We start from the raw sequence: 27,420 nt of genomic DNA on the forward strand, positions 1-27,420 counted from the left end.
GAAAATGAACCAAGTGTGGATCCCACAGGACTTGTCCATACCTTTTGGCTGAATATAAAGGTATACCAGCCATTTGTTCTACTCCAGTTTATTCATTCTATTTGCCTTTCCCAATGTTTTGGGGCCTCCTCAAATGCAAAAAAAGTGTTGGCTACCTCCTTGGTTCAAGATTATTATATATTTTTTATTAGGGTGACAGATTCTCTTTAAATCATATCGGCTGCCGGCACTGCCATCAGGGGCTTATCTACAGCATTCTGTAATGCTGTAGAGAAGTCCCCAATGTAACCTGAAAGAAAAAGTTATATTATACTCACTGGGGGGCAGTCCGGTCTTGGTCCGATGGGTGTTGCAGTCCGGTGCCTCCCTTCTAATGGTGATGTCTTCTTTGCCTGTCATGGCTCCTGCGCAGGCGCACTGCTCTGCCCTGTTGAGGGCAGAGCAGTGCGCCTGCGCAGGAGCCAAGACAGGCAGCAAAGAGGACGTGACCATTAGAAGATGGGAGGCATCATACCGGACGGCGACACTCATCGGACCGGACTGAATGCCAGGGTGAGTATAATCTAACTCCTTTTTTCTTTAAGGTTACATTGGGGGCTTATCTACAGCATTACAGAATTCTGTAGATAAGCCCCTGAAGGCAGTGCCGGCAGCTGATAGGCAAAAAATAGGGTGACAGATTCCCTTAAGTAATTTCCCTATTCAGTTATTTGCAGAGCAATTATCCTGCTCACTCCCACTTTGCTCCCTTTTGCAGCCCCCAAGCCCTTACTACAACCATTGTACAGCTGTTTTCTAGATCTGAAGTCAGGGTCCCCAATGACGTCAATTGGGGTCTGGGTAAGGTTTTGGTACCCGTCCCGAACTTTGGACTAAAGTTTGGACGAACTTGATGAATGCGAACATCTACGAGTCAGCACAGAATTTAGCTTCCACTTTGGCACAAGTTGCACTGAAACTGGGATATTTGTTCACATCTACTGGAGAACATAATTTTTTTAGGCTACAAAAAGGTTCACAACCTTTTGGTAATGGACACATTTCTAAATCATTATAATATAATCAGTTTGTAGAGTAAGTCCATCCTATAGATGTTTACAGTAGTTAAACAATAGGTTTTTTAAATGGTGAAAACCATAGCCATTAAATTAAATAAAAGCTTACAGATCACTTCATGTGCACGCTAACGTTCAAAAGTTTAGGGTCACTTAGAAATTTCCTTATTTTTTAAAGAAAAGCAGTTTTTTTCCAATGAAGCTAACATAAATGATTCAGAAATACACTCTATACATTATTAATGTGGTAAATGACTATTCTAGCTGCAAATGTCTGGTTTGTAATGCAATATGTTCATAGATGAATAGAGACCCATTTCCAACAACCATCACTCCAGTGTTCTTATGGTATTTTATGTTTAACTGTGTATAAAGGCTAATGGATGTTTAGAATACCCTTGAAAACCCTTGTGCAAGTATGTTAGCACAGCTGAAACCACTTTGGCTGATTAGAGAAGCTATAAACCTGACCTTCCTTTGAGCTAGTTGACAATCTGAAGCATTACATTTTTTGGTTCCATTAAACTCTCAATGGCCAGGAAAAAAAAAACTTTCATGTGAAACTCGACAGTCTATTTTTGTTCTTTGTAATGAAGGCTATTCCATGCGAGACATTGCTAAGAAACTGAAGATTTCCTACAACGGTGTGTACTACTCCCTTCAGAGAGCACAAACGGGCTCTAACCAGAGTAGAGAGAGAAGTGAGAGGCCCAACTGTGCAACAAGACAAGTACATTAGAGTCTGAAGTTTGAGAAATTGATGCCTCACAGGGCCTCAACTGGCAGCTTCATTAAACAGTACACGCAAAACGCCAGTGTCAACGTCTACAGTGAAGAGGCGACTCCGAGATGCTGGCCTTCAGGGCAGAGTGGCAAAGAAAAAGCCATATCTGAGACTGGCTAATAAAAGGAAAAGATTAATATGGGCAAAAGAACATAAACCTTGGACAGAGGAAGATTGGAAAAAGTGTTATGGACAGACAAATCCAAGTTTGAGATGTTTAGATCACACAGAAGAACATTTGTGTGATGCAGAACAACTGAAAAAAATGCTGGAAGAGTGCTTTATGCCATCTGTCAGGCGTGGTGGAGGTAATGTGATGGTCTGGGGTTGCTCTGGTGCTGGTAAAGGAGATTTGTACAAGGTTAAAAGGGATTTTGAATAAGAAAGGCTATCACTCCATTTTGAAATGCCATACCCTGTGGACAGTGCTTGATTAGAGCCAATTTCATCCTACAACAGGACAATGACCCAAAGCACACCTCCAAATTATGCAAAAACTATTTAGAATTCCAGCTGCCTGCTTCTTCCCTATCTGTAATGGAGTGGCCAGCGCAGTCACCAGATCTCAACCCCATTGAGCTGTTGTGAGAGCAGCTTGACCATATGGTATGCAAAAAGTGCCCATCAAGCCAAACCAACTTGTGGGAGGGGCTTCTGGAAGCATGAGGTGAAATTTCTCCAGATTACCTCACCAAATTAGCTGCTAGAATGCCAAAGGTCTGCAATGCTGTTGTTGCTGTAAAGGGAGCATTCTTTGACAAAAGCAAAGTTTGATGGAGAAAATTATTTCAAATTTTTTTCGAACCTTGTCAATGTCTGGACTAGATTTTAAATTCATTTGGCAACTCTTGATAAATGAGTTTTTCATGCAAAACACAATTGTCTGGGTGACCCAAAACTTTTGAACAGTAGTGTAAATACAGGAAAAAGCCATAAATATTTCAAATTCAAAGAGTTTATATAAATTTTTTTTTTTTTTTTTTTTTAAATGTTGATATATATACTGTATATTAAATGGTTATATATCACCAGATTAATGAGAGCTCTCTAAGTATCATTATTTTATTGTATAACTGTATTAGGCTGAAAAGTGTAAAATGAAACCATGCATCTAGTGGCTTGAATATTGCAAACCTCCAAACATAGTCCTGATTATGAAAACCAGTAATTTACAGCTCTTGAGTTTATATTCAGAACAGTGCAAGTGCAGATTATTTAAAAAAATCAGTCAGCACATTTTTGCAGCATAAAGTAAAGACATGACTGTAATGAAGCTGAAACATTAATGAAACTGATGCCCTTGAAGAAATCCACTTTTTATGTACGGTAACTAGTTGAAATGTTCTGCTTTTTAGATTTTGGTGCACAGGGGCTGGACTGTACACTGGGTCTTCTCCTTCCTGCCTGTGATTCCTCGGCCCCTTTGCTGCCTCCGTCTGTGAATGGCCGGTCTCCTCTGAAATCTCAGCAGTGTCGTTCAAAGACTGGATGGAGGTGGAGGGGCTGAGGAATCAGACGGAGAAGTCCCCGTGCAGCCTGGCCCCTGTGCTCCAAAATCTAATTAGAAGAAAACTTCCATAATGTTCTTCTATCACCATTTGATTTCTTCACCAATGCTCTCTATATTATGGGCAGTATGGTGGCTCAGTGGTTAGCACAGTAGATTAGGGGTCCTGGGTTCAAATCCCACCAAGGACAACATCTGCAAGGAGTTCTCCCCATGTTTGTGTGGGTTTCCTCTGGGTCTCCAGTTTCCTCCCTTATTCCAAAGACATACTGATAGGCAATTTTGACTGAGACATTAATGTCTGTAAAGTGCAGTGGAATATATTTGCAAAGAATATTAATGATCAGTATAACATCCATGTCTTTACCTTACAAAATCATCCTGACTGTCTCTTTAATCAACTGATTTATTAAACCAGACTGTTGATCTGTTAGTATTGAAGGTGTTTTTAGATTACGACCTGCCAGGATGACCACCGCAAATAAAATGTTATCTTAAAATGTGCTTGTGTTACTGTCGCTCTGTTACAACCATTACTCATTAAAGCAAACCTGTCAGCTGTCTTGGCCGCTATAAGATGTGGCCACTGTTTTTTAGGGCTGATATACAGCATTCTATAATGCAACTGGTGTTGCAGGTCTGGGTCTGGCACCTCCCATCTTCTAGCGCTGCCATCCTCCTACTTGCTGGCAACTCTTGATAAATGAGTTTTTCATGCAAAACACAATTGTCTGGGTGACCCAAAACTTTTGAACAGTAGTGTAAATACAGGAAAAAGCCATAAATATTTCAAATTCAAAGAGTTTATATAAATTTTTTTTTTTTTTTTTTTTAAATGTTGATATATATACTGTATATTAAATGGTTATATATCACCAGATTAATGAGAGCTCTCTAAGTATCATTATTTTATTGTATAACTGTATTAGGCTGAAAAGTGTAAAATGAAACCATGCATCTAGTGGCTTGAATATTGCAAACCTCCAAACATAGTCCTGATTATGAAAACCAGTAATTTACAGCTCTTGAGTTTATATTCAGAACAGTGCAAGTGCAGATTATTTAAAAAAATCAGTCAGCACATTTTTGCAGCATAAAGTAAAGACATGACTGTAATGAAGCTGAAACATTAATGAAACTGATGCCCTTGAAGAAATCCACTTTTTATGTACGGTAACTAGTTGAAATGTTCTGCTTTTTAGATTTTGGTGCACAGGGGCTGGACTGTACACTGGGTCTTCTCCTTCCTGCCTGTGATTCCTCGGCCCCTTTGCTGCCTCCGTCTGTGAATGGCCGGTCTCCTCTGAAATCTCAGCAGTGTCGTTCAAAGACTGGATGGAGGTGGAGGGGCTGAGGAATCAGACGGAGAAGTCCCCGTGCAGCCTGGCCCCTGTGCTCCAAAATCTAATTAGAAGAAAACTTCCATAATGTTCTTCTATCACCATTTGATTTCTTCACCAATGCTCTCTATATTATGGGCAGTATGGTGGCTCAGTGGTTAGCACAGTAGATTAGGGGTCCTGGGTTCAAATCCCACCAAGGACAACATCTGCAAGGAGTTCTCCCCATGTTTGTGTGGGTTTCCTCTGGGTCTCCAGTTTCCTCCCTTATTCCAAAGACATACTGATAGGCAATTTTGACTGAGACATTAATGTCTGTAAAGTGCAGTGGAATATATTTGCAAAGAATATTAATGATCAGTATAACATCCATGTCTTTACCTTACAAAATCATCCTGACTGTCTCTTTAATCAACTGATTTATTAAACCAGACTGTTGATCTGTTAGTATTGAAGGTGTTTTTAGATTACGACCTGCCAGGATGACCACCGCAAATAAAATGTTATCTTAAAATGTGCTTGTGTTACTGTCGCTCTGTTACAACCATTACTCATTAAAGCAAACCTGTCAGCTGTCTTGGCCGCTATAAGATGTGGCCACTGTTTTTTAGGGCTGATATACAGCATTCTATAATGCAACTGGTGTTGCAGGTCTGGGTCTGGCACCTCCCATCTTCTAGCGCTGCCATCCTCCTACTTGCTTCATGCCTCCCCAGCATCGAGCTCCTTCGCAGTTGCACTTATCTGCCCTATTGAGGGCAGAGCAAAGTTCTGCAGTGTGAAGTTGCCGGGAAAGGTCAGAGACCCAGTGCCTATGCACTGCAGGAACTTGCTCTGCCCTCAACAGGGCAGAGAAATACGTCTGCACAGGGGCGCGATGCCGAGGAGCCATGAAGCAAGTAGGAGGATGGTGGGTTGCCCTCCCAGGGCTGTGGGGTACTCTGTACCGGGCCGGTGTCAGGGGAATGTGTCACAGCAGCGGTGACCCGGTCCGTGGCCCTGGGTGCCCAAGTAATGGGGAAATGTATATGTAGTTAATGGAATGGAATAGTTCGTGACGCCACCTGTGGTGCTCAGCAAGGGAGGGGTTAAGCCGACGTTGCAGACAGATCCTCTGGGACAGATGGTAGGATGCAGCAGTGGTGGTATAGCCCTCCACGGGCAGGGCTGATGTCCCAGGGCAGTGTAGTTGTAATGGTTGTCGAAAGGCACAGGCAGTGTAAAGAATGGTACCCAGATGTAGCGGTGCTGAGCAGGTTGGCGCAGGAATGAATGGAGGACACTGAGGCTTGCAGTTCCAAAACTTTACTCAGTCTGCGGTACACAAGGGTGCCTGCCTCCGGGCCGTGTCCTCCGGGTCAGAGACTCAGCCAACCTCCAGGCCAGATGGGAAGCTCCTCTCCAACACTCCGCCAACATGTACCTTTCCTGAACGACTCCTATATTGCGTCTTAAAGTGTGAAGATCTCCAGTACCGTGGTACTCTGGAATTCCTCGTGTCAGATGTTCCTAACAACTCTACTCGTATGGCAGACAGCCTCTCTCGGGGACCCCTTTCTCTGGAGTCCTGGCTCTCTATTCAATTGCTGTTGTGCCCCAAGTCTTCGTTGGGAGTAGTGCATTTACAGCCAACTACTCCACCGGTGTCTGCTGCAGAACCATAAGTGTCCATACAACTTCGGGGACCGGGCCCCGGCCTTGCGTTGAGAACCTATAGGCAGGGTTCCTCTTCCAACCCATGTCTCCTCTCTGTTCTCCTACTCCTTAGTTCCGTACTGATCCTTCTCTCTTATGGAAGCTTAGGTTGCAGTTCTACGTCTTTCTCCTTCTTCTGTTCCTTTCCTGTGCCAGCCGGTTCAGATCTGAGGCAGCTGCAGCACTCCTTCCTCCATCCCTTCTTCCAGGGATCCCCACTCCTCCCGAGTGGCTTCCTTCCTCACTGACCTTCTGTCAGACTGAACCCCTTATTCTACACTTTCCCACTTTTATATATCTAAACTCCACCCACCTCCCAGCACATCCAGTGTTCCAAGCAGGGAACCGCCAGAGGTGCTCTGCTACTCTCTAAGCACTGAGCCGCAATGTGGTTGTGCAGAACTACCCTGTTGTGTGGGGTGCGAGTGTTGGAGTGTGGAAAGGAGTTCCCACCTTACCTGGATGGTGGGGCACTACACCTTAGGAGAAGGTGCAGTACCTCTGTCGCGACTGAGCCCCAGGGGCGCCACAATGGCATCATAAGAATATGGGAGGCATCCTACCATCCCTTCCCCCGAGTGAATATAATAAAACTTATTTTTCTTCTCTTGCAGGTCGGATCGGGGGCTTATGTACAGCATTATAGAATGCTGCAGATAAGCCCTGAAAAGCGGTGGCCGCATCTTATAGCGGCCAAAACAGCTGACAGGTTCACTTTAATAAGTCTACTAAGTCTTCTGCATCCAAATTTTTTTATTTTTTTTTTTGTATAATCTGTTTTGTGACCTTCACTTAATTGATGAGCAAGCATGTAATAAAGTATATTGGGTGCCTTGTTCCCATGATTACTATATACTGTGTCTATTCACTTACTATTTGTTATATGATGAAGTCATTTGTTCTGAAAGTAGCAATGTCCAGGAATGGTGCTATCCACATGTAGCCACCAAACCCATAACCCAGTCTTGGAGTCTGAGAAGAAAACAAAAAGACACTTACGGTATTTGAGATTTATTAAAGGAATTACAGTAAAGCTGTTGTGTGAACTTAAAAGAAATGAAGCAATTGTCCCCCCCCCCCCCCCCCTGCAATAAATAAAGCAGTTAAATGTTGCAGCCTCTGGGGAAGTCCAGCTTATTGTCAAAGTATAATTTACTGTTCCAGGTGGTGAACACTCAGGCACAATATTTATGGTGGATTCAGCATTCCTTACATGTGCTTTTCTGTTACCAGCAAGTGTGTAAAACAGCTATGACAAGCCTTAAGAAAATGCATAGAGGAAATGGGCGCACAACACATTATTTTACTTAGTTTACTTTTTTATGCTGTAAATTTTGGAACTATTTAATAGCAAGCCACACATGCTGCCCATTGTGAAGATGATTGATTGACAAGTCCAGGGGTAAGCTTGTATGGGAGGATGGAGTATAGGATGACTATACTGTCTCTCTGACCTTTCTGTTTAGTTTCTACTTAATGGGTGGTACATGCCCATAACCCTTGGGGGTGAAAAGCTAAACCAGTGATCTCTGACATTTTCAGAGAATCCTATATTTAGTGAGGTAAACTTTCAATTATTACGCCTGTGCTCAGGGGCTACATAGAACTTCTGCTATGGGGCCCCATGATTTCTAATTGCCCCCCTCCCTCAAAAAAATAAATATATATAATCAAAAAAAAATAGGGAGCACTCCAAAATAAATGTGAAAAAAGTGGATACTTTACTGATCCTCAGGTGGCGACGTTCCGATCAGGCTTGATAAAGACGGGTCACCGTTGAAACGTCGCCACCTGAGGATCAGTAAAGTATCCACTTTTTTCACATTTAATTTGGAGTGCTGCCTATTTTTTTATTATTATTATTATTATTATTATTATTATTATTATTATTATTTCAAAACTTTGCAGCCTTTACAAAGTAAACTTTGTCCTACTGAAGTCCTAAATTCCACATTCATTGCCCCATAATGTATGATGCCGACAAGTGCCCCCCAAACAGTACAATACACCACATGGTAAATTCCTGCACATTGATCTCTACATGCATAGTGTAATTACCCTACTGTGCCCCACCTCAACTCCCAAGGCAAAGTATTGTGATCCCAACAGATTATGATCCCCCACATAGCCCTACATACAGTATAATGGCTACACACTGTATAATGGCCCGCACTAGCCCTCCATGCAAAATAATGGTCATCATACAGCTCTCCACACAGTATGATGTGATGTGCCCGCCAGGTCCCGGGAGTACTCGGTACCGAGCCGATTTTTAAGGGGATGTGTCACGGCAGCAGTGACCCGGTTCGTGGCCCTGGCCGTCCAATGAATATAAGGGGATGATAAAGTTTGAGAGTTTGTGACGCCACCTGTGGTATTCGGAAACTAGATGTTAGCCGACGCTGCTTGAAGAGACCGCTGGGCTTGATGATGCAGCAGAGTTGTTACAGCTCTCCACAGGTAAAGCTAAGCCCCAGGACAGTAATAGTGTAAAATGATGGTTGTAGTGCAGGGCTGAGGTGATGTGGCAAATAAACAGGAGGACAGCGGAGTGAAGTCTTCACACTTTTACTCACAGTTTGATGTGCAGACCAGGGCACTGAGTACAGATGGTAATGGAGAGCCAGCCAGTCTGGAAGCAACTTGGGATCCACTAAACCAGATGGTGTTGGAGGCCTCCTTACTGCAATGTTCTGAGGTCCTTGCTGCCTGAAGCTATGCTCAGTCCTCTGTTCCTTATTGTTCTTTAGTCCTTGCCTGTATAGTCCTTGAGCCTTTTTCAGGGGTCACTCCTTTGTGGTGGCTCCTGCTCTGGTATGCTGCTGTGCCTTCAGGTGTGTGATGGGGCCAGGAGGCCTGCAGTCTTCTGCCCTCTGGATTTGGCTGCTGGGACTGTTGTACCTGTGCAGCCACGGACTCCGGAGTCGGTGTCAATCGCTCTTCCCTTGGGTGAGCTTGGTCACAACTCCAATCCCCTGGGTTTCCTAAACTTCCACTTTCCTCTCTCTTCACTCTGCTCCTGGGAGAGCTCCTCACAGCTCCTGTCCCCTGTACAGACTCCTGCTACTGACTGACTAACCCCACCTCCAGGCCAGAACTTACAGGGAAGCTCCCTGAAACCAGGTTTTGAGCTCCCCCTTCTGGTCTGAAGTCAGGAAAAGTGTTGGATGTTAGTATTACCTGATTAGGGAAACCCTCTTTCCTTCCAGGCATGGCATCATCCCCTGTGAGGGAGGCAATGCCACTGTGGCAACCAGACTCCTGGGGTGCCACAGATAGATCCCACACAAACCTTCACACTGTATAATTGCTTGCATACAGTATAATGGCCCTACATAGCCTTCCTTATTCTATAATGAACCCCTTATAGTTCTCCAGATAGTATAAAGCTTTCCCCATGGTCCTCCATAGAGTATAATGTAATTGTTATGGTCCTCCACAGACTATAATGCATTCTCCATGGTCCTCCATAGATTATAAAGCACTCCCCATGGTAATCCATGAAATATAATGCACTCCCCATGGTCCCCAGTGACCACCAGTCACTGATTTAAGACAAAAAATACAATACTCACCTCTCCTAGTTCCACCCAATGCTCCAGTCTCCTGATCGTGTGGTGTGAAGCTCCACACCTCAGCACAACGGGCGCATTGTATTGCGCTCATTGAGCCCACTGCGCTGAGACTTCAGAACCAGAGGAAGAATGATGCGGAAGAAGCGTCAGTTGACACTCCCTGCACTATCATCATTGCTCGCAATGACCATGGCGGGCGGTGCGGGGGCCTGGTGCAAGGGCTGGCACAGGGCCTTTCTGGCTCATGGTCCCCATATAAATTGCATGACCTGCCACCATTGGCGGTATGCCACTCCCTGTGTTTGCGTAAAACTAAATATGGATTTTAGTAGGATAGGATCTATTTGCTATAGTTTTAAACTCCAGGCAACAGCATGTAATTCTGCATTGTATGTTTTGTAATGAAAATGTCTGTAATTGGTTTTAAGAAAAAAATGTTTAATCATTTTGATTTTGAAGTTTGCATAGCTTACAAGACATTGCAAACTGTTCAATGCCGTTGAGTGTCAATGCTGACTGACAAACTCCAAGTGGACGCAAGTCTACAGCCCTGTGTGTCTTCTGAATGTGAATATTAGATCAATCATGATTTTAATTTAATCAGAATTGACCTTTTAATTTAGACCATATTAGGGGTTGAAGATTGAATTGACAAGTAGCCAAGCAGTTGATATTGACAAGCATCAGCTTTGGGCAGCTTGTACTGTAACACATGCAAAATGGTTACATATTCCTGATTAAAAACAGTTAGATTTTTTTTTTTTTTTTTTACATAATACATGTAATGCAATACAAAAGGCATCTTTGTATTTTTTAACATGGGTGGGTGTGGCGTCACTGCACCACTAGCTGTGCGCATCCTGGAGGGGCATAACAAAATGACTACCTGGTATTCACTAGAGCCTCTGATGGTGAGGATAGGCTTGGCCACAGGTCGTCACCAGGTACCACTCCAGGGCAGACCGATTGGAGGGGCAGAAGCATGGGTATGAGGACAAGTGGACAAAGGCAAAGACTTTTCCCTTACGTCCCTCCAGACAGCACCATGGAGGAAGTCCTCCCTTGACCTATAGTGGGACAGGATCACAGAGAGGTTAAAAGGCCCCTCCCACCTCCACCCTCCAGTGTTTTTCCTGTTCCAGCAGGGGACGGTTGTATGAGAGGTTGCTCTTAGAGTGAAGAGAGCCTGTGGATGTTTATGGCTTTCCATTCCCCCTGGCAGGCGGTCCGTGGCTGACACCTCTTGGAGAAGTTCCTCAGCCAGCCTGCATGATGCGTGCAGGGGGATCGTGCGGCTCGTCCAATCCTTCCCCCTGTCAAGGGGCCCAGGGCCGACACTCCCCGGTGGGGAGTCCCTCTGCCCCAAAGACCAGTCGAGCGGACGTGCTCCTGGGTTGAGCCGCTCCTCGCGGTGGGAGGCTCTGCTTGGACGCCGGCCGGCAAAACATCGCTACTTCCGGAAAACACGAGGTGGAGAAGGCCGTCGCGCCTCCGGTAACATCAGCATAAGGTCGGCGTGTGTTCCACGGCAGAACGCGGAAGTGCAGAACGAGACAGGCAACAGGCTAGTTTCTTGGATCTCGTGGGGCACAGGAGAGAAAATCACTGGCAGTAATATAACATTCCTGACTGAACGCCACTTCCCTCCATGGTAGGCTCTCGGCGTTACCAGCTCCCCCTGTCTTTCTAGCAGGTGTGGAACCAGCACAGGTGAGTGCACGCTGGAATGTTGTGTTCAGGGCCTGGCCTCTGGGTTGATACTAGCCTCATGCCTTGGTGCCAAAGCTGGGCCTAGAGCCTCATGTGCTGAGATGTCTTCACATATAAGCAGCTAGGCCTTGGACCTCTAGGCTATAGTAAGGCCATTTGTCCAAGCTACATCTCATAATGTGACCTCAGTTAGTTGCAGGCCATGTCTGCACAGAGCCTTATGGCTGGACACATGGTGGAATGCAGCACATGGTCACCAGGAAGACTGCCCTCCAGCTGCGGCTCATTAATTAGCTCCTTCAGGTGGAGCCGGTCTGACAATTGAGATGTACTATTCAGAGCGGAGGTTTATCCGGGCCTGATTGCTGTCTTGGAGGTAACTGGGGGCCTGGTCTCTCGTTTGGCACCTTCAAGCAGGGCCGTAGTCTGTGCATCATATTACATCATAGGTGCATCGTACCGCCGCTGAACATCGTATCACTGATCATCGTATCGCCGTTGTGCACGATACTGCCGCTGTGCATCATACGGCCGCTGAGCATCATATGGTATCATTGTACTTCATATGGCATCATTGTGCATCATGGTACCTCTATGCATCATATTGCTTCATAGCGCCCCATAGTGTCTTGGCACGTCATAGTGCTTCTGTACAGCATAGGGCTTCTGTGCATCATATTGCGTTATAAGGCTTTGGCACCTTTGTGCCTCAAGGGGTCATTTGTGGGTCTTAATACCTCTGTGCTTCATAGTATCTCGGGCATTGTGGCTTTGGGCCTCTGGCTTAGACCTTCTGACTTGTGCCTTTTTGGGGGCCGCACCTTGTATGGTCGGCCTACCACTTCACATTTTGTCTCAGGCCCCAACTCCGGTCTTCGTGTTTCGGGACCCAGACCCAGTTTCTGTTGCTTCATTCTTGGCAACTGGACTTGGCCAGACGAACAGTTATGCTTGAATTGGCCTAGTAGCTTAGCATTTCTTCTATTTGGAACAGAACTCTCAAGTGAGTTACTGCCTTGAATGCTAAAGGCAGGTCTCTTAGTTAGCTTTTAAAGGGAGACATACATCTTTGGGGTTCATCCTTTAAGTGGACATATTCTGGGTGCAGAAAATCCTATAAGGTGGAAGAAAACAATTCTTCCCGACTCCACATAGAGCAGTCGAACTAGTTTTCTTGATAGACACCTGGTAGACAGATTCTTGTCCCATAAATCCGTTGTATTATGTTTACCAGGGGTGGCATCACTACTTTTTGTGCTTGGGGCAGCTCTGCGTCATGTGGCAGAGGATCCCATACTTGCTGCTCTTACAGGAGTCATGGCTCCTAAGGTAAAGAAGCTGTATCCAGGACTCTTGCAGTTGAGAACCCATAGTCCCTCTGCCTTGCAGTAGTCAATCCCCTCTGTGATGGGAGGAAACCTACTTCCCTCTAGTTAGAGTGTGGTTCCTCCCACCATAGCAGTCAGGGGTATAAATATCTCTAAGAAGATTGCCCGTTGGGATATAATATATAAATGACACATTTACAATGTCTGGGCTAAGGACTTGTATAGAAGCGCGCACACACACTTACTCTCCTCAGTTCCAGAGTCCAGACTCCCTGTGTCTAACATCAGTAAAACAGGGGTGAGGATCCACATTTCCCTTTCAATGCTTCTAATGAAAAGCCAATGTTAGTGGCAGGAGAGGTTACCTGACAGATGGAGTATTTCCTCAGTCTTAAATAATATCCAACCCTTTCTTGAGGTTTAGACATGTAAAGGATTCAGAATACACATGATCTCCTGGATGAGTAGGTACATAAGTCTCAATGCTCTGCTATTTTCCATGTACTGTTATTGCTTTGATCTTCCAGCGGTGCAGGGTCGGTTTAAGCGAGCCCAGGAGGACCGATGAAGGAACTATCCTGTGTTATAAGCACATACAGCGAATTACTAGTCTGTACAGTCCTCATTGTATGGTGGCTGTGGTTATCACCATACCTTTTGCTGGGCAATAAGGTTTTAAACCTATTCTGTGACTGCAGTGTTCATAAGTACAGTATCTATCACAATAACTGTAATTCACTGCGGTTCATTAGTGTTATTGGGGTGCAACAGGTTTGTTCCACGGCAGATCTTGTTTGCCACACTCTTACTGAAATTGGCCATTATAGACATATATCAGACACTCACTACGGTGATCACCTTTGTAGATCCCTTTCGATATCTATATTCTCATCTTATAGATAATTTCTATATCTAGCCTGGTTCTTACCTAGGACTTTGACCCTTGGTCTTCTGTACCCACCCTGAGACCTTTGCTTTGGTATTCTCCATGGTGCTGTCTGGAGGGACGTAAGGGAAAAAGGGAATTAGACCTACCGGTAATTCTGTTTCCTGTAGTCCCTCAGGACAGCACCCTTAGTTACCTCCCTTATGTTTGTCTTTAGGCTTGCATGGGATCGATCGTCCGGCAGATTGTTCATCCATCAGGTCATTGTGGCTCGAGATTGGGATGGAGCTGCTAAAGGGTCTTACATATGTGTTTGTAAGGGCGCGTTTAGACCATTTCCATCCATCCTCGGTGGTACTTTGAAAAAACTCTGGTGGTGGGAGGGGCCTTTTAACCTCTCTGTGATCCTGTCCCACTATAGGTCAAGGGAGGACTTCCTCCATGGTGCTGTCCTGAGGGACTACAGGAAACAATTACCGGTAGGTCTAATTCCCTTTTTTCAGACAATCTGAGGTCAGGGCAGGCAGCACAGGTTCAATATACATAGCCGATGTCTAAAGTGGAGAGATCAGGATGAATGGTAAAATAGCAGGAGACACAGAACGAACATGTACCAACGGGATCTAGAAACAAGCAACTAGGAACCTACATTCAGGCAAGGCGTGGTTGGAGGAGCTGTTTATAAAACCCCCCCTGCTGCCTAAGAATAGGCTGGGAAAGCTAACCTCTGCAGGACCCAAGCGGTTAAGTTCCTGCAAAGTCTGGTGATGCCTCACTATAGGCAGGTGGAGAGGAGACATCAGCAGCAGTAGGATGCAGCAGAGCTGGAAATGCTGCAAGAGGTAACTTGGTGAAATGACCCGAGACTGGGTGAAGCAGAGCGGTGATCGCAGTGAGTAAGGCAGCAATTACTACCCGTGCAAGTTGCTGGCAAGTCATCTTTAAAATGGTAAAGGACTATTTTAATTTAAGAACAAAATGCTGTCACTTGCTGTTTTGTTAAACTTCCAACTGTAGGGATTCCCACTCATCACAAGAACATTGGCTTTTTCGAAGCACATCAAGTGAAATGGGCTGAGTGCGTCTACAAACTAAAGTCTTAGTACTGACAGTTGCACGTAAGTGAATAGGGAGTCATTTAACAAGCCAATCATTGGCTAGCTTGTAAATTGTTAAATCATGCAGCTGAATTATCTATCCCTATACACTGGACCCCTCCATGAATATACATGACCAACCTCTCTGAATGGGATACACCAGGATTATTAATTGAGATCATTCTGTAATAAATAAAAACAATTACTTTTGTACAGAATTTTTTCTTTTTTATTTCAAACAAGAATTTAGCCAAAAACATAAAAATTAAAATTTTCATGACTGATTCATTTAATGGAAAATTAATGAAAATATTCTAAAGTCTTTTCTGAAGACTACAAACTATCTAAAGAAACATAATTCTTGCGTGATATATTGTGTTTTCTACTAAAAGCATCAAAGCTTTGTTAATTTGTAAAAAATATCAGATGTATTTATTTAGCATTTACAGCAAGGGATATTGACCCCCCCCCCCCCAATCCATGTGGGAGGTATATTTTTTTTTTTCAAGGAAAATTGCTAAGTGTAACCTATAAACATCACCTTAAATGTTTAGCTTGGCTGCACTAACTCAAGAGGGAGCCGGTCACCTTATAAACAGATTTATATAATTAAAATCCAGACACCTTTTTTCACAGCACAGTGCACTTGTTAATAAAACAGTTTTACTAGGGTACACACTTTGAGTAGTACATCTACATCTCTGCAGTTAAACTTTCCAGATTCTAATGCATTAAAAGTTGAGTTGTAGTTTTTACTGTTTTACTTTTTTTTATATAACAAATGCATGACTCTTGTATAATCTTTTTTTAAACAAAATGTAGTAATTGATAAATATAGTACACTTTTAAATGATAAAATTAATTAGTTTCAAAATCTATTAAGAACACCCTTGACAAAAATAATACACTATACATTACACCTAGTGTATGACTTCTGTCTTTGGTGCTTTTTGTACTCCTTGTACTCCGTGTCATGTGTTGCCGCCAAAGGCCTTGCATTGGGTATCGCCCAGTACATCAGTTCTGCCAAGTGCTCCTGTATGATAATTTACTGCAATGTAAATTTCTCTCTTTTTACACACTAACTACACTTTTACAATTCATTAAAAATGTCATGGGGACATTAAGTTTTTTTTTTTTTTTTTTTTTTACCTAGGGTATCCAGATTCTGAGACTTATACTAAGGGCTCATACGCCCTTGCGAGAGGCTTGCACGATTCTTGTGCGAGTCTCTCGCATGAAAGCCTGTCACTGCCGCCGTCACTGGGACCAGAGCGTGCGGCTACATGCTCCGGTCCGAGTGCCAGCAGCAGTGCCAGGTTTTCATACAAGAGACTCGCACAAGAATCGTGCGAGTCTCTCGCAAGTGAGTATGAGCTCTTAAGTTTAGATATAAGTGGTAGCAATGCTTATCCAAGAGCTGCTCACCTCTGAGACTAAGGCTGGCCATACCCATTAGATGGCTGTCAGCAGAACAATGCTTTGGCCCATTGTTCTCAGCTGACTCTCCCATACACAGGAGCGTTCATTCGGCCGAGCACTCCTGGGTTCCCAATGACAAAGGTGTCAGCAGACATGTCAGCCAGCGGCTTATCTCCAGGAGAAAAATACAATCGAACACACCCGACATCTCCCTTGACAATTAGTCTGCCGCCACCCCCTTGCACATTATATTTCAGCAAAACCCTTCGATATCACCAGGGTCGTCAACATTAGTGTGTGTGTGTGTGTGTGTGTGTGTGTATGGTGACCCTTTTAAGAAAGGCTCTCTAGAGGAGTCTCTAAGGAGAGCTTCTCTCTGACCATTTCTGCCACTCCACTTTACCGATAGGTAGGTTCCCTGTGCACATCTAACACGTCCCTAGTTTCAAAGTGGTTGTCCAATGAAAGCAAGTTGTCACCAATGTCTTTATAGCTGTATTTCTGTAGTAACATAATCAGGGTCATTAGGGGGCAAAGTAGCTGAGATGAATTATCTACTTATTTAGGGTGACTTAGAAATATGATTTCCTAATTACTACTTTTACATTAATGGATGTTTAGTGCATTTCTTTGTAAAGTAATGAAATAAACATTGTAATTTAATATTGAAGAATCACTTTGAGATGAACAATTAATCTGCTACTGCTGTGTTTTATAATTTCTAGGCCAAGTGTTATCACCAGTGATTTATAATTATACGCTAGCAGAGCTGAAATAATATCAGAGCGAAACCTTTATTTCTGTGTATTTAAATCTGTAGAAAAGAAAATCACAATCAACAAAGAATAAGATTTATTTGCTGAAATCAGAATATCACACAGAGCCTTTTTAATCAAAATTTTGGAGCAGAAACTCCCTTTTAGAGGACTTTAGAGGAGAATTTGAAAAAGTTTCCACTCAGTGTCTACTCTAAAAGGAAAGTACAGCATTACCACTCCCATTTTGTTCTTATCAGTGTGATGTCTGTTTTTAAAACACAGCCATAGTGTAATTGGACCATTCACATTCATATTTTATAATTTTGTCTGGAGTGGTGCTACTAATCTAAGTTCCCTGCCTCTAATAATAATAAATTTTATTTTTATAGCGCCGACATATTCCGCAGCACTTTACATTTCAGAGGGGATTTGTACAGACAAGACATTACAGCATAACAATCACATACAGTAGATTATAACAAATATCAAGAGGAAAGAGGGCCCTGCTCGCAAGCTTACAGTCTATGAGGAAAGAGGTAGACACGAAAGGTGGGTGGTAACAGCCTCTAGTCTTTTACTCCCCTTACACCACCTTCTCGGCGCTGCTCCGGTCCCAATCCGCCATCTTGTGACGGCAATTTCTGATTGACCAGAAGTCAGAGGTAACAGTAACAAGTTCTCAGTGTAAATCTGAGATCCTTGTTCTGCCTCTTTGACTTGCGGTAAGTTGTGACTTCCGGATCCCCCGTGAAACTCTGGAATGATCCAGCAGGTCACAAACTGCTGGAGACCGACCGGAGCAGCAGCTATAAAAGACGAAGATCGCGCCTTTTGAGCATAAAACTAGACTCAGGGAATTTGGATTAGTAGTTCCACTCCAGCACTGCAGTAAAGGAAAAAACACTCAAGTGGTGCTTTAAACTCAGTTTTTGTCCAATTCTCATCCTTTTAGTGGACCAGACTCGGCCATCCAAGTCTATGGTGATATGTCTTTTAAATAATTCACTTTGCTTTTTTTAATTTTTTAACTTATTTATTGCTAAGTGTAAATGGGGAAAAAAGTTGTGAAAACAGATGAGGGAAAAAAATGGATATGAAACGGATGATACATGGGGGAAAAACTGCTTTTTTATGGAGGCAGGCTGGTTTGTTACCCTTTTTTGTGATCTTTAATAGCTACACGTTTTTATACTAAAAAACAGAAAACCCTACGCTGTATCTAAAGCTGATGCAAACGGATGGCCGATAACACTGTTTTTCTAACATATACATTATGTCCATTTAAAAAAATAAAACTTTTTTTTTTTTTTTTTTTTTATGACTCCAGAGTAGTCAAAAGATTATTTGACTTATTTTATTGAAAATAAAACATGAAAAAGGTAGGCAAATGTATGTTTGCATTCATTTACTGCAGATTGCAATGTAATTGAGTATCAATTTTTACTCACTTTTTTTAAAGAATGAAAAAGCTCAGCAGACTGCATGTTATACATTTTCTAAAAAAAAGTGCATAAACCATGTCAAACATGCGCATTTGACATAAATTTGTATTTACGTAGACTATAACGTGGAAAACTTTTTTACAGTACAAATGGATATGTAAAGTACACTACAAAAACTTGTTGTGAATGTGGCCTGAAACTGACTTGTATTCTAACATATTTTTTTATGACTTTAGGAAACTCTAAAAACTTGAAGCTGTCTTTGGTGAAAGTCCATATATTATGGGAATACCATGTGATCTAAAGAACTTCTTCCCTGTTTATAGAGCTCTTTAACCAGGTAAGTGATTTATTTTCAGAATTACCATTATTTGTAAAATACTTCTAGGAGTAGGACCGGTTTCATACTTCTGACGTAGACCATCTGAGTGCAGACCACAATGTTTGTAGCAGCTGCAATCTCTTGCCCCGGACTCAACATCCTTATAGACGTATACGAGGCTGTTATGTTTGGGACAGGAGCATCGAGGCTGAGCTAGACCTTGTGGTCCGTTTTCGAAACGACTGTCATAACTGTTAAACTGGCCCAAGGATTAGTAGTCGCAGATCTCTCTAAAGGCATCCTTTTTCATTATATTCCGATGCAGGGCTTAATTAGAACTTTCCATAACATTTTATTGCTTGTTTAATTGGATGATGAGTTGGCAGTAAAACTTGTTTTTATAGGACTACATCCTCAATGTTACTGAACGTAAGTAAGCGTGTGATTTAATACAGTTTATAGAAAAAGCTAACTCTGCAATACACCTTTTTATTGATTATAGAGGTTGTCCACTACTTTTTGATTGACTTATCCTTAGGATAGACAATCCCTTTAATTGGATTAATTTATTTATAGCCAATTATTTATTTTTATTTATTTATTTTTTTTACAATAACTTACGTCCTCTTTCTCATCATTTATTTTCAATTTGAAAAAATTAAGTCAGAGGACATACCAGGAATTGGCCCATCATATTTTGTGGGTATCAGTCACTCCCTCTTTAACATGCATAGGAAAAACATGGAGACACAAGTGCAGAGCACATCCTACAGCACAGAGTAGGTTTACAGTGAATTCCATTAATCATTTGACTCGCCCCCGGAGTCCGTGGGGTACTCTATGCCGGGCCCGTTGATTTCAATGGGAGATGTCACAGTGGCAGTGACCCAGTCCGTGGCCTCAGGCAGTCAATATACAAGGGGTGGAGTGATGGTGATAAAGTTATTGAGGATTCATGACACCACCTGTGGTTTCTGGTCAGTTTGACCAGCGCTGCAGGGTTGCTTCTCTGGGACAGATGGTGTGGTGCAGCAATGATGTCGAAGCTCCCCACAGGTGGAGCTGTAGTCCCAGGGCAGTAGGGATAGGTGTTGAGGTAGATGGTGAAGTGTTAGGCACAGAGACATAGCAGGGCTTGATGAGTGGCGCAGGAATAAGTGGAGGACACAAGGGCTTGTAGTTCCAAGGCTTTACTCAGTCTGTTGCGCGTACAGATGACCGCTTCAGTACTGAGTTCTCCGGGAAAGGGGTCCAGATAACTTCCAGATAGGACAGAATGCACCTTCCCAACCTTCCTGTCAGTGTGTTCCCTTCCTGGCCGTCTCCAAACAATACGCTGCTTATACTCCTTCCACTTCAGCGCCTCACAATTAGCAGTCTGGGCCAGCAACTGCGAGTCCTGTTCAGGTAACAGCTCACTGTTCCTGTGTCTGTGTAGCCACCTTTCCGGTTAGACTAATGTGGATGGTGGCTGTGGCCCCTAAAGTGACCACAGCTGTCAGCTTTGCTAGTTAAGTCCTTAGTTCCACTCCACTAAGCTAAGGGGCCGAGTCCCTTCTGCGACCAATGTAGCTTCTTCCTCCACCTGGCGATGGTCAGCGTGGAATGTGACCCACGGGATCACTTTCCAACCGTGGCCCTGGAAGAACCACTCTTCCTACTGAGAATCTGCTGTTTCTGTCCAATCTGTCTGGCACTCCCCATGCAGTCGAGAGCTGCACAGACCACGTCCTTCTTTCCTCCCTCTCAGGGGATCTCCCTATCTAACCTCAGCCTAAGATTCTCCCTCCTTGTTACGCTCCGCCCACCTCCCAGCACACTTTGTGTTCCAAACGGGGAGCCAGGAAGGGTGCTCTGCTACACTACTGTGTGTAGAATGTGGGGTGTTTGAAGTCTGGTCAGGTGCACCCACCCTACCTGGTCATGGGGTACCACACCTCTGGTTGAGGTGCAGTACCTCTGTGGCGTTTGGACCCACAGGGGCGCCACACATTTATTTACGAATGGAAATGTACAAGATTTATATGGTGGAAAAGGATAGTCAAGAAGGTAGAAACAGACACATTGATGGATTTGCAGAGAGCAACCTATAGACCTATATATTGAACCCCTTGGTCATGCGTGTAAAAAGAAACCTAAAGGTCAATCAGAGGAAATGAGGAAGTCAATAAACAAATATTAGAAGCATCGATAGTGAGTTGTGACCTAGATAACAGATCCTGCTCTACGGTAACTACCTGCCTGTTAGTTTTTAGGCTCATAGTTAAAAAAAAAAAGTATTCCTGGATAAACCCTTTATGCCTCTCACCGGCTTTGCCCTGGTTGATGGACCACACATGCTGTATTGTGTGGCTAGTTTTTGGTGCCATGACAGAATCCATCTTTTCACTGTACATACACCCTCTACCAAGTGTAGGATTGTACAGGGCAATAAAGGTCTTTCGGGAGACAGAATGGCTTTCATAATGAACGGTGTTATGGCTGTCTGTGATGTTATGAATAACTTTTCTTGTTAGAGCTTTCCAAGTATGTTAGTGGAGTCAGACTGCGTTGTCCTTCAAACAGATTTGTGAATGTTCAGGTCTAAATACTACTGTTAAATGAGGATAAATTATGGCCTTTTAAAAATATACTGTAAGAAACAGAAATGTCCTGTTAAGTTAACGTGAGTCATGGGAACTTTCCTCCTTGGCTATATCCCAATATATTCCCAATACACCTAGGACTGCCAAGATCAAGAACTAGATGAAAAGTTGGTTGTGGGAAATATGATTTGGGATGCCCTTGTTAATGCGCGGTGTTATTTTGGATCAGTTTGATTTTATGACTTGTTCTAGTTCTTTATCCATTTTGTCACTGAATTTCTTTACAGTTGGCAGATTCTTGTTTCTCATTCTATAACTTTTTCTAGATTGGTTGTTTTTTTTAATGTTTTAGATTGCAGGTTAGTTCAGTTTCACACAGACATGGATTCACTGCATTTTAGTATCCATATTATGACTGCAACAGGACCAAATCATAGAACCCTGTTACTCGGCATGTTGGCACTCCATCTAAACACTCCATAGCTCTATTCACTAACCACACCTCTTCTACTTTGTTTTTCGTCATCTTTTTCTGGTTTGAGTGCCACAGATTTTATACACATCTTTGTTTAATTTTTACCCTTTCTTTATCTATCCATTTATTCATAAATTTGTTTCTCTACTCCATCGTTTTCTTATGTGCATAATTTTATTCCTTTTTTTTGTCTGTCATTTTTTGTAAATTTCAATTTCTGTACCCTCAAAATGGGTGGTCCACAGTTCTTGCCTCTCATTCTTGACTTTAAATTCCCCTATGTATCTGTTTACCGCATCGGTTCGTTTTTCAACTTGATAAAGATGCCAGTCTGACAACAAAACATGTTGTCCTAATAGGAGAACCTTCTACATATCCTTTTGCAACAAGTCGTCTTCTTCCTTTAGGGCACTTTATCTTTTAAGTGTTTTTGTGATGCTAGTCACTTCTCACGGACAAGCTGAAAGTCAGTGTAGTCAAGGAGTCCAAGCTCAAAAGTCAGGAGGGTACGTCATAAACATAAGGCAGAGACAAAAGTCAGGTAACGGTCCAAGGTCAAACTACCAGGAGGAAAGCATATCGGAACAAAGACAGCAGACAAAACGGATGGTCAGAATGAGGTCCAAGGTCAGGCAGCAAAAAATTCACAAGCAGAACACAAGGTACAGAGAGACAAACCACACAGAGCTGAAAGTATATCTGCCAGAGATCCGCAACTGACAGGCCAGCTAAGTAGCCGGGCAATCACCTGGGACAAGGAACACCTGAAGGCAACCAGAACCTCCAAGGCTCAGATTAGGCCTCTTTCACACTTCCGTTTTTTTACAATCAGTCACAATCCGCCAGGTTTTGAAAAAAAACGGATCCTCAATTTTTTTTTGAGGATCCGTTTTTTTCCCATTGACTTGCATTAATGGCGTATTGTGACGGATTGCTGTCCGTTGCATCCGTTTTTTGTGAGGATCCGCCAAAAGTTGCTGTCCGTCACCATCCTCAAAAATTTCAAAACGGAGCTTGTAACATTTTTTTCTCTGGCGGATCCTGCAAACACTGATTTAACCCGAATTTCTTTCTGGGTGCCGGACAAAACAAGAAAAAAAATTCTCTCTCTCTCTCTCTCTCTCTCTCTCTCTCTCTCTCTCTCTCTCTCTCTCTCTCTCTCTCTCTCTCTCTCTCTCTCTCGCCAGCGATTCCTTTAAATTTCTTCATTTTCAGGATCCGTCTGAAAACGGATCCTGTGCCATCCGTTCACATCAGTTGACAACGGATCCGCTTGTCCGCCTTTTTGGCGGATTATAACTGATGCAAAAAACTGAAGTGTGAAAGAGGCCTTAGCTGGCTTAGCTGTTAATCAAAACATTGACAGCTTCAGCACACAACTGAACTGTCAGTAACTGCATCCCAGACACAATGAGAGGTGGAATTGTGACCATTTTGTTGTTCCTTTATTGTATGGCATTGACACAACAACTCTGAATATTAGATAGACGTATAAATATTTCTAAACCCTGCACCCAGGGACCTACTTTCCCCCTCTGAGAGCCAGCCATACTCGTCTATCTAACAATTTTACAGCACGTTATATTTAATGTGTCCATATATATTTATATTTGACCAAAAATATCCAGACTGGCATATAGCAGTGAGGTAGATCGGTTGCATAGAGATGGAGGTAAAGGAGAAGCATTTACATCTCTATACCCCCTTTTGTGAGAACAATACCCATGTGGAGGGTGTCAGAGCCTTTCAGTAGAGGCAAAAATCATAAATATGATGTGCTCAACCTGATGTCCAGCAGGTCCTGAGTGGGAAGGCTTGAAGCATCTATCCAAAAAGTAATTTATCCAACTTGCCAAAATCCTTGTATTATCACAGGTGCCCTAAACATATCCCCGCCAGTCCCAGTTCCACTTCCAGTTTCTGATTATGTCCATGACATAAACGGGAGCTGGTTTAGCTATTGTAATGAGCCAGTCAGCCTCCTTTTACAGCACATAAAGGGCCATGTTGCACAGCGTGCCCACATCAGGCAGCGCCTTTCTGAATCCTGCTCATATAGGTACTGTTCACATGATCAGGTTTTAAATACATTAGATAGGACTGCTCCGAGATGGGTATACCGTGACGTTGGTGGTGTGGCTTAGTATACATTTTTTGCAGAAAACATTATTGACTAAATACCGTTTTTGTTATTTTTACTAGCACTTGCTGTCTACTGTTCTATATATATTTTTTACAACAGAGTATTTTTGCACGTTTGTCATGCTGTGTTTTTTCTGTTTTTCAGTCTTTGTGTGGTGTGAACACTGTCCTACCGACCTGTTCACTTTTGTGCATGTCTCATGTGTTTTTAGACCCATTTACTTGCATTTTTTTATCTTTATCGACCGTTGGATAAAAAAACTGGACACGTCTTGGAAATTTTCCGCAGACCTCCCAGACGAAGGAAAAAATTGGACATGTGAAAGGCCCCATAGACTATCACAGGTACGAATGCTAACTGCAAAAAACACGGATAGCACTCGTACACTAAATTCTGATATCTGAATGAGCCCTAACTTTTAAGAACATTTAGGTTTTTCTTTTTTTTTTTTTCCCTATACAGAGGAACAATAATTTGATCACAATACAGAATAAACTCCAGCATCTTTTTTTTTTTTTTTCTATAAACACTCTCAAAAAATAAGGTCATAAGGGCACTGTTGTAAAGTCTGTGTATAACAAGTTACAAAAATCTTAAATGTAAAAAAAAATAACCACTGTATACGTGACATGCCTTTTCTATGTAATAATCGTATCCTGCTAGCATGAAGCAGAATTATAGTGTTCCTTTCACCAAGAGAACAAAGACGGCAGATCGCATAAAAAGCCGTTTAAATAAACTGAACTGTTTATTCTGTGACATCCAAAGCAATACATAAGGAAGCGTGATAATAAAAGTGGTTAACTGGGCTGAGCTGCGACATGGTTATTGAACAAAAGGATTTTCTATAAAGGGAAAATTCAAAGTTTAAACATGTTTCTCTTTGTCCTAAAACACAATGCAGACGAGTATTTTAATCACGGCTTTAATGCTATCATTTCTCTGCTACCGTCTGGAGTTATTATTCGTTTCCACATGTTTTGGGATTTTGGTGGTGTCTTAGGTTAAGCTGCACATGGGCTTTGATAGCAGTTGTTAAATCTGAGCATTTTCTTTTCATTGAAATGACAAGTTGGTTTTGTGTCGGTGACTCAGCCGAATGGTCTCCGCGCTCTCGGTTAGAATATCTCCCATTCATTGACTTGTAACATGGCGTACTGCAGTCCTCTAATTAGGAAGCAATTAGCGATTGTGTAACAACCTGAAGCCATTTCAGGGCAGAAGTGTAGTGGCATTGGACTTTTTTTGCATGCGGGAATATGCTGTATACAGAATAAATGATGGACCTGAGGTGAGACACCTGTGATGGATTACTAAACCTCATATTGCAAAATAAAAGTACAAATTCCATGTTTTGTCTTTGGTTTTCAATGTTACCCTAAATCCTACTAATAGGCTACTGAGGCTCTTCAGACGCAATGTTTTGTGGTTTGCAAGGAATAGCTTCATCATTGTCAATATTTTAGGTTCAAATATGTCTTCAATTTTATTTTTTATTTTTTTCAATTTGTTAGAAGTTTCCTCCATGCAAACTGCACACTTACAGCCCATTAGAACGGCCAAGTGTAACCCCCAAAATGCGTACTCAGGGGTTAGCATGAAATCCTACGCTTTTTGTGGGTCAACAAGCAGAATTATCCTGGTTATTAAAACCTAAGTATGATGCATTAAATAGTCAATAACTCAGTCGGCGCAATCTTTGAACAGCCATGGATTTCTGTAGCTTGTAATTATTAAGGTTAAAGACATAGGAGCATCAAGGTCAACCTATAATCATGTTAATTCAAAGGACACAAAACCCCTTAGGGAGACTTTAAATGCCCATATTAGGGGAAATATACTTTCCTAGCTTTATAAACATCCATAAGGTGCACTAAACCACTCGTCTCAATCACAGAAGGTTTACTGCTTTAAAAAAAGTCTAACACAACCTGTTTCAGAGTTATCAGCTCCTTTTTTTTTCAAATAAGTTCTATACAGTGTATAGAATCTACAGTCTGTATAGGCTTGTCATTTTAGAAATTTGCTGATGGCTCTGAAACGCATTGGTAGATATTTTTTTTTTTTTTTTCTTTTTTTCAATAGACGTGTGGTTCAGTGCACCTTGTGAATGTTTTTCTACTCTACATTATTATCATTAATGCATGTAGCACTTCAGCCTTACCAGCTCTCAGGAAGGAAAAATATCTGGCTTCACATGATAGATTCTAGTGTTGCGCCTATGTTTGCAGAACTACATAATGTGAGCCTTGTATATTTCATTTGCCATTTTTATCTTCACAAACATACTTGCGCTATGAGCGTCTCTTTTTGTGTTTTATTTATTTTGCCTTATTTTTATAGTACCATCCCATTCTGCAGTGCTTTATATAAATCGCTGTCCCCATTGGGGCTCACAATCTAAATTTCCATCTCAGTATGTCTTTGAGGGAAACTGGAGAACCCTGAGAAAACTGGGGGAAGAACATACAAACGCCTTGCAAATATTGACATTGTATATACAAAATAACAAGCAGAAAAAAAAATATACAGTATTATATAATTTTTTTTTTTGCTGTATACAGTAAGTGTGTGTATATGTGTGTGTGTGTGTGTATATATATATATATATATATATATATATATATATATTTATATATATATTAAAATATTCATTATATAGATCACAAGGCATGCTATTTAAAGACCAATCGATGATAAACTAGAAAAAAAACACAGATGTGGGGTCAAATAATTGCATGTGACAATATACAATGACAACCTAAAACTTTTATTGGGAACAAGGGTTGGTGTGCAGTGGAAATGCAGAAAAAAGCTGTGCTCACATACTGAAATAGTGAACATCATAAAAAAAATAAATATATCAGTTTTATGTATCAAACATATCAATATATGTTTGGAGGGAACCTGATGGGTAGAACTATAATTGGTAATCAGTCTCGTGCTGGCATGTGAACACATTCATATATCACGTATAAAGAATCACGGCAGAAAGTGCCAAAGTATATGCATGACAGATCTCATTGGTAGTGTGATGGATGGTACCAAAAAGATCACACAGATCGCACCGCTGAAACCATGTGACGAACCTGCACCTCGCCACCCCGCCTGACGTCACTAGTAAGCACTGCAGTGCTGTGGTCCTGCCTGGATTCAACTATCATAAAGCACAACATCTGAAACAAGTTTGTATGTTCTCCCCTTGTTTGCATGGGTATCATCTGGTTTCCTCCCACATTACAAAGACATATGGATAAGGCCCGTTTCACACTTCAGTTTTTTTGTCAGTTATAAGC

The 27,420-nt window shown here is 42.3% G+C and overlaps 1 protein-coding gene across 2 annotated transcripts in view; it reads left to right on the forward strand.

Moving 5' to 3' along the window:
* SULF1 (sulfatase 1) overlaps nucleotides 1-27,420 on the forward strand; it is a 264,486-nt gene that overhangs the window by 28,046 nt on the left and 209,020 nt on the right. For both annotated transcript variants that reach the window (XM_073583862.1, XM_073583863.1), the window contains exon 2: nucleotides 18,836-18,939. The gene's annotated coding sequence lies outside the window, so the exon portion shown is untranslated. The remainder of the gene's footprint in view (nucleotides 1-18,835; nucleotides 18,940-27,420) is intronic.

Source organism: Dendrobates tinctorius, unplaced genomic scaffold, assembly GCF_039654945.1.
Source record: "Dendrobates tinctorius isolate UK_male_01 unplaced genomic scaffold, ASM3965494v1 ptg000082l, whole genome shotgun sequence".
Classification (NCBI taxonomy): Eukaryota; Metazoa; Chordata; class Amphibia; order Anura; family Dendrobatidae; genus Dendrobates; species Dendrobates tinctorius.